Raw genomic sequence first — 16,417 nt, 5'->3', positions numbered from 1 at the left:
ATGGCATTTTCAATATTCTCCTCTAACACCATAACTCAAAGGCATCAATTATTCTACAGTCTCCCTTATTCACTGTCCAGTTTTTGTATGCATGGAAGGTTATTGAAAAATACAATGGCTTAGGTTAGGTGAACCTTAGTCCTCAAGCTGACATCTTTGTTCTTCAACACTTTAAAAAGATGTTGTACAGCATCTTTGCCTAATGCAATATTTCATTTGATTTCTTGACTTTTGCTTCCATGAATGTTGATCCAAGAAGAATGATGTCCTTGACAACTTTGCTCTTTTCTCTGTTGATCAGAATGTTATTTATTGGTCCAATGGTGAGGATTTTTGTTTTGTTTACATTGAGATGCAATCCATACCAAAGGCTGTGGTCTTTGATCTTCACCAGTAAGTATTTTAAGTCCTCTTCACTTTCAGCAAACAAGGTTGTATCATCTGCATATCGCAGGTTATTAATGAGTCTTCCTCCAATCCTGATGCCACATTTTTCTTCTTATTACCCAGCTTCTCAGATTTGCTCAGCATACAGATTGAAAAAGTATGATGAAAGAATACAACTGTGTCACACACCTTTCTTAGTTTTAAACTATTCAGTGTTCCCATGTTCTGTTCAAACAACTGCCTCTTGTTTCATGTACAGATTCCTCAAGAACACAATTAAGTGTTCTGGAATACTCATACTATGCAATTTTGTCCATAGCTTGTCATAATCCACACAATTGAAAGTTTTTATGTAGTCAATAAAGCACAGGTAAACATCTTTCTGATATTCTCTGCTTTCAGCCAAGATCCATCCGACATCAACAATGATATCCCTTGTTCCAGGTGCTCTTTTGAATCTGGCTTGAACCTCGTGAAGTTCTCTGTCAATATATGCTTGCAGCCATTTCTGTTTTACCTTGAATAAAACGTTACTAGCATGGGATATCAAAGATATTGTCCAATGATTTCCACATTCCATTGGGTCACCTCTCTTTGGAATGGGCACAAATATGGATCTCTTCCAATCAGTTGGCAAGATAGTTGTCTTACAAAGTTCTTGGCATAGATGGATGAGTGCCTCCTCACTTTCTTGTGCTACCTCACTTTCTTGAAAGATTTCAATTTTTATTCCATCAATTACTGGTGCTTTGTTCTTTGTAAATTCCTTCAATGCACCTTGGATATCCTCCCTAAGTATCATTGGCTCTTGATCATATACTACCTCTTGAAACAGTTGAATATCAACCATTTCCTTTTGGTACAGTGACTGTGTATTCCTTCCACCTTCTTTTGATGCTTTCTGCATCATTCAATAATTTGTCCAAAGAATCCTTCAATATGAAAATCGAGGCTTGAATTTTTTCTTCAGTTTCTTCAGCATGAGAAATGCTGAGCGTGTTCTTCCCTTTTGGTTTTCTGACTCCAGATCTTTGAACAGTTCATTGTAATATTTAAATTTATCTTCTCAAGGTGACCTTTGAAATTTTCTGTTCAACTCTTGTACCTCTTCATTTCTTCCATTTGCTTTAGCATCTCTACACTGGAGAGCAAATTTCGGTGTCTCTTCTGACATCCATTTTGATCTTTTCCTTCTTTCTTGTCTTTTTAACGACTTTCTGCTTTCTTCATGTATGATGTTCTTGATGTCATCCCACAACTCTTCTGGTCTTTGGTCTTTAGTGTTTAATGCATCAAATCTGTTCTTCAGGTGTTCTCTGAATTCAGGTGGGATGTATTCAAAGTCATATTTGAGCTCTTGTGGAATTGTTTTCATCTTTTTCAGCTTCACTTTGAATTTGCATATGAGTAATTGCTGGTCTGTTCCACAATCTGCCCCTGATGATGTGGAGCTTTTCCACCTTTTCTTTCCACAGATGTTGTCAGTTTGATTTCTGTGTATTCCATCTGGTGAGATCCATTTGTATAATCGTCTCTTATGCTGTCTAAAGAAGGTATTTGAAATGAACAAATCATTGATTTTGCAGAATTCATGTGATTTCCAGCATCATTTCTATCACCAAGGTCATATTTTTCAACTACTGATCCTTCCTCTTTGCTCCCAACCTTTGCATTCCAATCACCAGTAATGATCATCTTGATTGCATGTTTGATCAATTTCAGATTGAAGAATTTAGTAGAATTCTTCTATTTCATATTTCATCCTCATTAGCTTTAGTGGTTGGTGCGTAAATTTGAATACTAGTGATATTAACTGGTCTTTGCTGTAGGTGCATAGATATTATCCTATCACAGAAAGCATTGTACCTTATAACTGATCTGAATATGTTCTTTTTGAAAATGAATGCAATACCATTCCTCTTCAGTTTGTCATTTCCGACATAGTAACCCATGTGGTTGTCAGATTCAAAATGACCAATGCCAGTCCTTTTCAGCTCACTAATGCCTAAGATATGATGTTTATATGTTCCATTTCATTTTTGACAATTTCCAGTTTTCCTATATTCAGACTTCGTACATTCCATGTTCTGATTATTAATAGATATTTACAGCTGTTTCTCTTCATTTTGAGTTGTGCCCCATCAGCAAATGAAAGTCCCAAGGGCTTTACTCCATTCATGTCATCACAGTCAACTCTACTTTAAGGAGGCAGCTGTTCCTCAGCATGCCTTCCAACCTGAGGGGCTCATTTTCTGGCACTATTTCTGACAGTGTTTCTCTGCTATTCATAAGGTTTTCAGTGACTAAATATTTGGAAGTAGTTCCTCTCTCCTTCTTCCTCGTCTGTTTTTGTCTGGATGTTCATCTGAATCCTATCCACCATGGATGACCCTGCTGATATTTAAAATACCAGTGGCATAGTTTCCAGAATCACAGCAACTCACAAGCCACCACAGTGTGACCAACTGACAGACTAGTGGTGGTCACCAAGATTATAGTGTAGGAAATGTATTTTAGTGAAGAAGGAATGGAAGCATTGAACAGGGGGTGGCTATTGAGAGGTATTTATGAAGTTGACCTGATAGGATTGGATAATCAATTGAATGTGTGAAGTAGGGAGAGAAAACGATAAACAAAGGTTTGAGTTTCCAGATTGGGTAATGGTAATGCTATAAACCATATGAACAATATGTGGGAGAAACAAGAGTGTAGGAAAGATTATACTATGAGAAAAATGTCCAACGTATGGCTTAATTATCAGTGGGCATTATCTATGTCCCTGTAAAACAGAGATGGGGAAACTTTTCTTCTGCCAAAATTTATATCATTATTCACAGGTCATACAAAATTATCAACTTCCTAATTAGGCTGCTGTATGTGGTCGAGCATTTCATTAATTCACTCCAAATGTGATGGCGCTGTTATAATTCAAGGTCAGTTGAAACAACAAGGTTTGCAGTTCAAGCTGCTCCTCGGAAACCCTATACAGGGTTTCTATGGGTTAGAATCAACTCGATAGCACTTAACAAAAACAACAACAACAATATGATGGCTGGAACTGTGGTTGCCCTGGCAGGGCCTGACCAAATGATTTTGTGAGCCTTATATAGCCCATGGGCTAGACGTTTCCTACCCCTGCTTTAAAGGGATAGTAGTGTGGAGCTGTAGGATAAGCACTGTACTAATAGCAGTGTTAATAACAAGGTCGTTGGTTGAAACCCACGAACTGAGTGTCTGAAACCCTATATTGAGTCCCTATAAGTCACAAATATCTCGATGGCACTTAACAAGAACACTAGCCAAAAGAAAAAGTGATAAAATATTTGTTTTCATTGTTGCTAGATGCCGTTTAGTTGGTTCTGACTCATCAATCTGATGTACAACACAGCAAAACACTGCCCAGTCCTATGCCAACCTTACAATTGTTATGCTTGAGCCCATGGCTGCTTCCACAGCAATGATGGTCTTCCTCATTTTTGGTGACACTCCACTTTACCTAGCACACTGTCTAGTAACTGGTCCCTCCTGATAACATTTCCAAAGTACCAGGGATGACACAAAGTCTCTCCATCCTGGCTTCTAAGGAACGTTCTGTTGTACTTCTTCCAATACAAATGTATGTGCTATTTTGGTGGCCCATGGTACTTTTAACATTCTTCTCCAACACCATAACTCAAATGCATCCATTCTCCTACTTTCCAACTTTCACAAGTTTATGAGACTACTGAAAATAGCATGGTTGGGACAAGGCACACTTAGACCTAAAACTAACGTTTTTGCTCTTGAGCATTTTAAAGGGGTTTTGTGCAGCAGATTTGCCTAATGCAATATGTAGTTTGATTTCTTGAATGCTACTTCCATGAGTGTTGACTGTGGATTCAAGCCAAAGGAAGTTTATTACAGCTTCAAACTTTTCTCCATTTATCATTATATTATTTATTGGTCCAGTTGTAGAATCTTTGTTTTCTTTACAGTGAGGTAAATGCATACTGAAGGTTGTCTTTGATCTTCATCACTAAGTATTTTAAGCCCTCTGCTTTCAGTAAGCAAGGTTCTATCATCTGTATATATCATGCTTTTAATAAGTCTTCCTCCAATCTTGATGCCATATTCTTCTTCATATAATCCAATTTCTCAAATTATTTGTTCAGCATACAGATGGAATAAAGGAGCTCTGGTAGCATAGTGATTACAAATCGGGCTGCTAACCTCAAGGTTGGCAGTTTGAAACTACCAGCTGTTCCGTGGGAGAAAGATGAGGCTTTCTGCTCCTGTAAAGATTTACAGCCTCAGAAACCCTGTGCAGGGTCACTATGAGTCAGAACTGACTCCACGGCACATAACAACAACAACAGGTGGAATAAATATGATGAAAGGACACAGCCCTGGCATACACCTTTCCTGATTTTAAGTCATTCAATGTCCCCTTGTTCTGTTCTAACGATTGCCTCTTGGTCTATGTACAGGTTCCTCATGGACACAGTTAAGTGTTCTGGAATACCCATCCTTCACAGTGTTATCCATATCTTGTCGTTATCCACACAGTTGAAAGTCTTTGCATAGTCACTGAAGCATAAGGAAACATCTTTCTGTTGTTCAATGCATTCAGCCAAGATCCATCTGACGTCAGCAGTTATATACCTTGTTCCACATTCTATTATGAACACTGCTTGTATTTCTGGCAGCTCCCTGTCAATGTACTGTTGCAGCTGTTTCTGAATAATCTTCTGTAAAATTTTGCTTGCCTGTGATATTAATGATATGCTCAATGCTTTCTGCATTCCATTGAGTCCCCTTTCTTTGGAATGGGAACAAACTTGAATCTCTTCCAATTACTGGCCAGATAGCTGTCTTCCAAATTTCTTGGCATAGATGAATGAGCACCTCCAGTGAGTGCTTCATCAATTTGTTGAAAAATTTCAATGTGTATTCCATCACATCCAGGAGCTTTGTTTTTTGCTCGTGCCTTCAGTGCAGTTTAGACTTCTTCCTTTAGTACCATGATTCTTGTATGCTCACTTTTGGACTGCTGTCTGCAAGATCAGCAGTTTGAAGCCACCAGCTACTTCAAGGAAGAAAGTTGAAGTCGTTTGCTCCCTCACAGATTTACAGTCTAGGTAACTCTATATAGGATCAGTGTGTGTCAGAACCAACTCAAGGGCACACAACATGCACTTTAATTAATGATTATGGAGCTCTGGTAGCGTAGTGGTTACAAATCGGGCTGCGAACCTTAAGGTCTGTGGTTCAAAACTACCAGCCGCTCCGTGGGAGAAAGATGAGGCTTTCTACTCCCGTAAAGATTTACACCCTCGGAAACCCGGTACAGGGTCGCTATGGGTCGGAACCGACTCGATGGCACTTAACAACAACAACAACAACAATGTAACAATAATGGTTCAATTGTAACAAATGTACCACAGTAATGCAAGATGTTAATAATAGGGGAAACTGTATATTAGCATCAGGGGTAGATGGGAACTATCTGCTCCCATTTTTCTATAAACCTAAAATACAAACTTTATTGATTTATAAAGTCTGACTCCTGGTTACTCGATTGTTCCAGAGCAGAAGGAACATGCTGTCTAGTGTTTTGAAGACTGTTACTCTCCAGAAAGAGATCACCAGGTTTTTCTTCCAAGGTACTTTGTTGTTGTTGTTGTTAAGTGCCGTCAAGTCGGTTCCAACCCATAGCGACCCTGTATAGGGTTTCCGAGGAGTGACTGGTGAGCTTGAACTACCAACCTGGCACTTCAAATGGCTTTGCAGTCTGGCGCATTAACCCACAGTGCCACACCAGGACTCCAAGATACTTTGGGTGGGTTCAAATCACCAACTGTCGGGGGTCTGACCTCGACATAGTTGTGTTGTTCACGAGTGTTTGGTTCACGAGGAGGGGAGATCCAGCGGCGATAGGGATAGCATAAGAATACACAGACAAACAGAAGGAGGGAGACAATGAGGCACTCCAAAGCCAGGGTGGATACATCACTGGTGGGCAGGCTTGGGACTACAGGCATCATGGCCTCTGCAGGAAGCGACTCACTGCCCTGCAATCTTTACTGCATGCCTTCCAACCAGTAATGCACAGCAATCTTTACTCCAAGCCTTCCAACCAGTAATGCACACCTGGGGAGGCTCGGGCCTCTGCTTTATTCAGGGGAGGAGCTTCACACCAAGCGGGGAGGGATCTTTACAGAAGAATGGTATTATTCAGACAAGACAATCGTTAAGATAAGTTAAGCCAGTAAACCTTACTTAAACCAATATTCCTTTCTTCTTTACTGGGTTTAACCTTCACTTGGATCAAACTGATTGAACCCAGGGTGGTCCGAGGGCGTTGTCCCCATTGTCCTTAATCCCATATTCCCAGAATTTACCGCTCCACCCCAAGTGAATATACCCTGGGCAGTTCCTCTCCAGAGCCTCCCTGCTTAATCCCAGTAAACCTGTCCTTGTTCGTCCTCTGAGGAAGTTTTACTGCCTTGGTTCTAGGGGGAAAATCTTGACCTTAGAAACTTAGGGGAATATTGCATTTCTCTGTGGACAACCAGGGCTCATTTTTGGAATTAAATAAATATGATTAAACAATCCGATGAAAAACAATTTGCTATTAACTGCCAAGTGGCTAGATCTGTTACACTCAGGCCTATAGGGCCTCAAACCTCTGCACAGTCTGCAACAACCATCCTCTTATGGACACTCTTGCAAAACAAAGTGCACTTGAAGTACTGACTTCTCATTCTTTCACTGTAGTTTGTATTTTGAGGTCATTGTTGGAAACAAAAATGCAAAAGTGTATCCTTAGAAAGTTTTTCTGTCTCTCAACCACTTTGTTCCTTTCTGTTTCTTGCTCTCTCCCCATCCCTGTACATTCCTGTTTATTTCCTGATGGAGCTCTTCTGGGAGTTGGAAACAAAACGTTTTCTATGGATGGCCTTTATCTTTGAAATCCCCTTCCTTCCTGGACTTTACAAAATCCGAGTCTGCTGGCCTTCAACAAAGCCTGTTGCAAATTTTGTCCTTTTAATTAAGCTTCCGCTTAAGGGTACTTCAGAATCTATTTGCTGGCTACCACTGACAAGACAATGAAACTCAGTCATGAAATGGGGCTGGATTTTCATCTTTTCTGACTTGTAAAGCTTTAACTCCACAATGATGAAGTAATTATTATCCTCCTTCCTGCTGGTTTCTTTTTTTCCCTAAATTTGAAATTTAGAAAGTTTGCTTTTATCAAGTCCTAGAAAAAGGGCTCTACAGTGATTTGCTTAAGGTTCCTAGGTAGTAGAAACAGTTTGCACTTGACTCCTAACAGAAAGATTGGGAGTTCAAACCTACCTAATGGCACCGTGGAAGGAAGTCCTTACAATCTGCTGCTATAAAGACTACAGCCAAAAAACCACTATGGAGCACATTTCTAATCTTTAACCTGCAGGAGCTCCATCAGTGGAAACTGACTCAATTGCAGTAGATGATTCTCAGAGGAGTTGAAACCATTTTACGAGAAATACACATAAATAAAGCCTATGTCAATCAGCATCCATAGGCCATTCTAAACTAAATCTAGGCATCAAGTATGACTTCCAATTAATTCCATAGGGAATATTTTTAAAGCCCCACTACAAAATATGAAGCATAGATTATCATTATTATTATACTTATAATATTTCAGAATGATGATTTTAAAGTCTTTCAGTAAGGAGAGTCACCTTTTCTAAGTTTGTTTGGAGACACTATAGGGCACTTCTACTCTGTCTTTTTGGGTCTCATTCAGTCAGAATTGACTTGATGGCAGTAGGTTTGATCTTATCTTGAAAAAAAAAAAATTGAAATTTGACATGTCCAGATTTACATAACCAAATTGGTCTGGGACCATTTAATGTACAGGAAAAAATTTTTTTCATATAACATACTGTCCAAAAGCAAAGTATTTATTAACCAATGACGTTTATTTTCTCTACTGCAATTCATTTTATTGTGTGCCTTATGGTCCCAGTAAAATTTGAGGCCATCTCAAAAGATGTTAAAATGGGATGGGACAATATGCTGATCTGGCTGAGTCCCATTAACTCTTGATTTGCATATTTCCACAAATTACTACCAGCCAATCATCATCCATCCCTTTTCCTTAAATCAGTTTCATAACCAGTACTGGGACCTCCTACTCACACCAGTCTCTCTTCATCCTGCCACTTCGCAGCCTCTGTCAAAACCATGGGATGGTGTTTGAAAACACTAAGGTCCCTAGTGGAGGACAAGAAGACACATGATGTTTTCTGACAGAGCATCCTCTGTATCTTGGCTTCCATGCTCGTCTTCCTGCCTGCTCGCCCTTGAAGATGTCCCCAAGGGACCATGAACTGGAGGATGCAGTTTCCACAACCCAGATGCTCTCAAGACTCCAGTTCTTGGATTTTCAGTGACCTCTTGGCCCTGAGCTTGCTGACTTTCCTCCTCTCCCACCATCCAGGTGTTGGGAATGACAAACTGTGATTTATTTAGCTCTCTTTCCCACTTTTAACAGAATCCAGTGGCTAAAGCTGTGCCAGGTGGTGCTGTTGATAAACAATAAATTCTAACACCAGATTTCCTCCTGGGAACTTGGGCTCCTTTTTTTCTGGCTGCTGACTGAGTTGGGAGGAACTTGGCTTCTGCTGTCCAAATACTTTTTCTTTAGTAGTTCATCTCCAATCATCAAGGAGAGCAGAAGATGGGAGATGGGTTAGTTAGCTGTGCAGATATCCTGGGGTTTCTGGAGGTGCCCAAGACTCACTCTACCCTCCTGTAGTGTACGAATTTCCTGAGGCTAGGCCACCCAACTCCTGAGCACTTGATTTCAGAATGGTAACCATGTGACAATGGTGCTTCCATGTGATGCTCCTTTATCTGCCACAGCCAATCAAAATCCACCTTCCATCGTGGCATCTCTCAACTCTGTTCCTGGCCACAGTAAGAGCTCAATAGATATTCCTGAAAGTTAAATGAATGCTATCTATTTTCCCGTTTTATGGCTCACTTCAGAATTAATATATCAATCCAGTTACTGACTTCTTAGTTTCTAAATTCCAAGAGACACAGTGGGATGCACTGAAGTCTGGAGATCAGCTTTTCTATTTATTGGGTATATCATTTTAGAACAGTTTCTTCACAGGATTCAGCAAGCATAGATGGAGTGACTGTAGGTCATGGACTGTGCAGGACACAAGAGAAAGAGAAATGAAAAGCACAAGGCTGCCCACAAGCTGCAAGTTCCTCACATAGAAACCAACTACGTCTATATTGTGGGAGAGAGTATGTGATAGAGATGCTACGGAGATACAGCAAAGGGTCTGAGTAGAGATGGCAGTGGAAAGGGCATCCAGGAAATACTTCCCAGAGGAAATGACACTTTGACTTAGTTAACAATTATGAATTAGCCATTCTGAGAAAGGAGGAAGAGTTCTTCTGGCACCAGGAACAGAATATGCAAAGTCAAAAAGGTCAGAAGGATCATGCCAGTTTGATAAAAGCTGGATCTAAGGATCCTTATTATTATTATTTTTTTTTAAGAAACAATTTTATTTGACAAACTGCATAAAAGGAATCACATTCTCATTCTACTTGAACATTAAACAGCAGTGGTCAGAAATAATGAACTGTGAACTGGATCTCAAGATTTAAGGCAAAAGACCCCATCCAGAAAAATGTCAGGCTTCCAACTTCACTGAATCCAGTACTGAACATGCTTCTTTAAGTTCCTCAGCTTCTTCCAAGTCTTTTCCACTTTCTGATACTACAGAAGATGAGTTTATGCAGCTTCCAACTTGCACTAGCAATCTGGGATCATCATCCGGGACTGTTGTAAGATCACTGCCTGCTTTTTTTCTTTAAGTTTTTCTTGTGCATTGAGTGATAGATTACATGGGAGAACATCAGTTTTGTGCTCATTCTATCATATTTCATACCATTGCAATGATTACAATCCCCTCCATGGATCACCATTCAACAGTATTTGCTTCTATGCCCTTGTTTTTTGTTTTATGTACACAAAAACACTCAGGAATCATTTAAACAACCCAACAGCACATTCTACAAGCCTGTCTTCTGGCTGCCAGCACACAGCCTTGCTCTTTCCATGAGTCTAGAGTTCTCAGCTGCTCTATCTCTCCATGTCCTCATCTCTGCCTCCATCTCTGCTGTCACTGCTTCCCTGGATAGGGTCCCACATTCTGCTCATGCTCTTCTCCCTTGATGGTCTCTACCTGCTTCTTTTTTTTTCTCCCTTAATCTTTTTTTTTTTTTTAATGTTTTGAATTTAATGTGGGTTTTTTTGATGTTGTGAATTATGTGATAGTTTACATGGGAGAACATTAGCTTTACAATGATCTTACCGTCTATCATTTCATTGTCATGGTTACAATCCCCTCCATGCATCATCAACCAACCAAACAATATACCCTACAAGCCTGCCCCCTGTCATCAGCACCCAGCTCCTCTCCCTCTCTGGGTCTAGAATCCCTAGCTGCTCCACCTCTCCACGTCATCGTCTCTGCCTCCATCTCTGGTGTCACTATTTCTCTGGGTAGGGTCCTGCACTCTGCTCTTCTCCCTTGACGGTCCCAGGGACCTCCATTCCTAGAATGCAAAGTCAATCACTCCCCTTCTTTTGCTGCAAAACATCCAGCTTTACATTTCTAACCCTCACAGTCATCCTGATAGCAATTATTCACTATTGTACCACATGACTTCTATCCCCATCTCCTTTCATCAGCCCCGCCCAGACAAATTGGACACTACTCAGTGGAGATTCTACCCTCCTCCGTGCCCTCTGGTCTAGGCTTCCTCTTGAAAGCTTATAAGCCAGTCACTTCTTGCCTTTGTAGCCCCCCCATTTTGGGAAGCCAATGTCCAAGTTGCCCATCCCTGTCTACTCTGTGTATGGAGAGGGTGGGAATGATCCTTGCTGTAAAGATTTGTTTCCTTTTGTGAGCTACTGCATCCATAGGTGTAGGTCAATTTCATCAATTTGTATCAGATTGCTCTTTTTTTCCTCTTCTTTCTTCTTCTAGTTGAGTTCTGATCATTCAGCCATTGAAGCCAGGTCAAGTCGGTATTATCTGCAAGTAGTGTTCTTATGCATATGCCCTCTCTGCTTATCAGCTGGATGCTTCATTCTCCACTCTAGTCCTCTGTGGCTATGTCACTGATTCTGGGCCCAGGAATCCCCAGATCTTTCCATATTGCTGGCCAACCAGTTCTCCACCCAGTCTCACAGGGGTCTATTGAATGTAGTAGGGCTTAACTTGCAGCTTCATTGCTGTTTTTCCCTCATTTCTGCTTACCAGTGACCAACGTGGTCACCAGTCAGAACGCATGTCTGCTCATGTATTCCCATTGAATCTCAGTCTTGGAAGGAGGTTTGCCCTGAGAGGATCTGACCACTTGCCTTGATGTCTCCTGGGTGAGCAACTTACTTGTTCTTGTAGTGGTCAGTCGAACTGCCATTATTGTTTTGTATTTTTCCTGTCAGTCTTTCAAGAAGTATCTTCTGTTCTTCTAGCAGCTCCAGGCTGGTCTGCTTGCCTTTTCCAGTGGAAATTTCCCACCTCAGAAGATTCTGGATGCGGTTCAGGATCCCACCTATGGTCTTATGTAATGCAGAGGCTCCACAGGAAGCCTCCTTCACTGGGCATGTTGTAGCCCCATTTTAAGTATTCCAATCAGTTATAGTCTGTCTGCTTTTTAACGCCATAATTTTCACCATGTTCAGCCTTTATTTTTTCAATCTTTTCTTCTTGTTGTTTTGCTTCTTTTTCATACATCATGTTTTCTTTGACCGATCACTTTACTATGCCAGTTTTGATTTTGATCTGCCTCACACAAGGGTCTGCCATGGCCTGTCCATTGCTGCAAAAAGGAGGAGAGGACAACTGAGTAACACTGGAGAGAAATGGATCTAAGAGTCTTAGGGTACCAACTGAAATGTATTAACAAGTGGATTCAGCACTGAAGGCACTCACTAGTCTATGCCAACAAATTTATAAGATAGCTATCTAGGCAACCAACTAGAAGAGATCCATATTTGTACCCATTTCAAAGAAAGGTGACCCAACCGAATGTGGAAATTGCCCAACACTATAATTAATATCACACACAAATAAAATTTTGCTGAAGATAATTTTAAAACGATTGTAGCATTATGTTGACAAGGAGCTGCCAGAAATTCAAGCCTAATAAAGAAGAAATGTAGACTAAGGGATAGCATTGCTGATGTCAAATAGATCTCGGCTGAAAGTAAAGAATGCTTGAAAGATATTTGCCTGTGTTTTATTGACTATGCAGCAGTATTCAACTGGGTATATTATAACAAATTATGGATAATATTGAAAATGGGAATTCCAGATTGCTTAATTGTGCTCATGCACAACTTGAACACAAATGAAGAAGCAGGCAGTCTTAGAACAGAACAAAGAGATAACAATTGGTTTAAAACCAAGAAAGGTGTGAGCTAGGGTTGCATCCTTTTATTATACTTATTCAATCTGTATGTGTGAGCAAATCAGCCAAAAAGTGGGAAAGTATGAAAATGAACATGATATTAGGATAGTAGAAAGACTCATTAACAACCTGTGATTTGTAGCTAGCACAGCATTGCTTGCTGAAAGTGAAGAGGACTTGAAGCACATACTGATGAACATCAAGGACTACAGCCTTTAATATGGAGTAGATTTCAATATAAAGAAAACAAGAATCCTCACAACTGGACCAGTACACAGTGTCATGACAAAGGGAATAAAGATGGAAATTGTCAAGGATTTCATTTTACTTGAATTTGCAATCAACCCTCACGGAAGCCAGGAAATAAAACGATGTATTTCACTGGGCAAATCTGCTGCAAAAGACTGCTTAAAAGTACTGAAAAGCAAAAATGTAACTTTGAGGGCTAAGGTGTGCCTGATCCAACTCATGGTATTTCCAATCACTTCATATTCATACAATAGCTAGACAATGAGTAAAGAAAACAGGAGAATGGTGAAGAATGAACAACAAGAAGAATGAATAAATCTGTCTTGAAGAAGTACAGCCAGAATGCTCCTCAGAAAGAAGGATGGTGAGATTTCGTCTCATATACTTTGGACATGGTATCAGGTGGGACCAGTCCCTGGAGAAGAACAACATAGAGGAAGATGTAACAATGGACTCAAACATAGGAAAGGTTATGATAATGGGACAAAACCAAGCAGTGCTTCATTCAATTGAATGTAGGGATGCTGTGAATCAGAATTCAATTGATGGCACCTTACCACTGCAACAATGACAACAAGAGTTCTTTTGGAAGTGTGGAAAGATGACACTGGAAGAGCAGCAAGGGGTCTGTGTTTTTTCTATTATAAGGTGTTTGAATTTTTATCTGAATTTTGTGGGGGCAAATGTTGTTGTTGTTGTTGTTAAGTGCCATCGAGTCGGTTCCGACCCATAGCGACCCTGTACAGGGTTTCCGAGGGTGTAAATCTTTACGGGAGTAGAAAGCCTCATCTTTCTCCCGCGGAGCGCCTGGTAGTTTCGAACCACAGACCTTAAGGTTCGCAGCCCGATTCGTAACCACTACGCTACCAGAGCTCCTTGGGGGCAAATGTAAGATTTAAAAATAGGAGTGTCCTGATAAGACATGCATTTTTGAATGTTCAATCTATACGGAAAAGAGAAATCACTAGAGGGAGTTGAAATACATTTATTAAACAATTATTTAATGACATCTTTAGTTTGTTGGACACATATTTGTCAGGCAAGATGTCTGCCAACTGGAGCTTGCATTCTAGTTTAGAGACAGAGGAAGAATTTCAGACCAATACAGAGTCAGTGGGAATGGAGAGCATGAATTTGAAATACATTTAGGAGGTTGAATTAATAGGACTCATGTAACAACAACTTGTGGCATTGTAGGACAGGCACTGACTGAATTGTGAACCACAGGTTGGTGGTTCAAACCCACCAGTCACTCCTTGGAAACCCTACACAGTGTCACTATGAGTCAGAACCAATTTGATGACACTCAACAACAACAACAAAGTGACTGCTTAGCTGGGTGAGGGGAGAGGAGGAAGGAGAGGACAAGATCTTAAATGATTACCAGGTCTTTTGTTTGAGAAATTGGGTATCCAATGATGATATTAATACACTGTTTCTTATGACACATTACTGGCATTTTGAACAGGACAATTCTTTGTGCAGGGAATTATCTTGAACATTTTTAAATGTTTGGCATCCATTAAATGCCAGTAGCATTGCCTAGTCACTGAAATGTAAAAAGTGCCCTTACTCATTTCCAACTATCTCATGAGAGCCAGGATATACAAGAAAGAATGGATCTGGGGTTGGGGGTGGGTGGGAGAGAGAAACAAGACAAGTTTGAGACACTCAGTTTGAGACATAAATCAAACTTTTCCATGTCTGCATTTCCCTGTGTATCTCCCTCTCACCCCATTATTTTCAGAACATGGAGTGGAGATATCAATTCTCTATAATAGGGATACCTGTAGAGCCCTCACCTGCAGACCTCAAGATGGGTCCACCTGCCCAGCCACTGCAGAATTCAATTGCTCCAATCAGAACTTGCTCCTTCTCTAAGTAAGTAGTTTATCTTCTTACTACTTTCTTCTCCACATGAACAATTGTCTGGGATTTAGAAAACCTACAATTCTGCTGGACTTCTATCATGGCACTGTAGGATCAGCACTGGACTGCAGGCCATAAGGCTGGCAGTTCAAACCCAGCAGCAGCTCCTTAGAAACCCTATATAAGGTCACTATGAATGGGAATCCACCTGGCAGAACTTAACAATAACAATTATTCTGCATAATTTATGAACGGCTAACAAAATGTTGTTATGAATTCAATTGTGTCACCACAAAAGATAAGTGCTGTAAACCCTATGAATGTAATTCCATTTGGGAGTATGAGTTTTGGGTTGTTGTGTTAATGCGGCCATATCTTTTTTGAGTATGTCTTAACCTTGGATCCAGCCCCCTACGGTACACTTCTAGCCTCATAAACTGTGAGAAAATAAATCTCTGTTTGTTAAGCCACCACATGTGCTATTTCTGTTTGGCAGCACTGGAGAACATGGAGAATGGTGACTGCATATGATAATCATTGGACTGCAAACTATAAAATCATTGGTTGGAACTCACCACGTGCTTGCGGGACAAAGATGAGGCTTTCTGCTCCTGCAAAGAATGAAGCCTTGGAACACCTATACAGAATCACTATGAGTCAGAACTAACTCATGATACTTAACATTAGCCAGTTAACAAGGGCAGATGTATAAAGGGCAGTCTCACTATAACTCTTGTCTGTCTCCATTCTCCATCCTGACTATGTTGTGATGATCTATTCAAATGTCATTAAGCAGACTCTCACCCTTTTCCTCAAACATGATCTGATATTCTGACCTGGTTGTAGTATCAGAACTGCAAGAGGTGCTCCCATTTCCTACTCCAATACCTGTTGAGCTCTCCCATTTACTGGTGAAGCCACATATCCAAGTGGCTCATGACTACAGATCTGTCCAAGGTCCTCTTCACACTCAGACCCAGGCTGACAAAGTAACCTCTATCTAGAAGGAACATTTTTAAAAATGAGAAACCAAAGAATTGATCTTAACATTTCTGCTTGGAAATGACAAATGTCACTTTTACATTCATTTTATTGGCCAAAGCAAGTCACATGACAAAGCCTAATGTCAAAGCCTAATGTTAAGTGCTTCCAAGTTGGTTCTGACTCTTAGAGACCCTGTATAGGGTTTCCAAGGAGCAGCTGGTGAGCTTGAACCACCGACCTTGTGAGTTAAACTGACCTTGCAGTCCAACGCATTAACCTGCAGCATTACATATATAATATATATTCTTTCATTCTCTATGGGACTTTTTTATATAGGCTTCTTCCAAAAAGGTAGCTTCTTGAGGAAAGATTATGTTTGCTTGATATGGCAATACAGGATAAGCACTGGACTGCTAACTGCAAGGTCTGTGATTTGAATACACTAGCCACT

The 16,417-nt window shown here is 40.4% G+C and overlaps 1 pseudogene; it reads right to left on the bottom strand.

The window, feature by feature from the left end:
- Positions 1-10,073: 10,073 nt before the first annotated feature.
- Positions 10,074-12,260, bottom strand: LOC102841873 (annotated as a pseudogene).
- Between the last annotated feature and the right edge of the window lie 4,157 nt (positions 12,261-16,417).

This window comes from Chrysochloris asiatica, unplaced genomic scaffold (genome assembly GCF_000296735.1).
Source record: "Chrysochloris asiatica unplaced genomic scaffold, ChrAsi1.0 scaffold00115, whole genome shotgun sequence".
NCBI lineage: Eukaryota > Metazoa > Chordata > Mammalia > Afrosoricida > Chrysochloridae > Chrysochloris > Chrysochloris asiatica.
The sequence above is the reverse complement of the archived record's forward strand: the minus strand, read 5'-3'. Positions and strand labels throughout refer to the sequence as shown.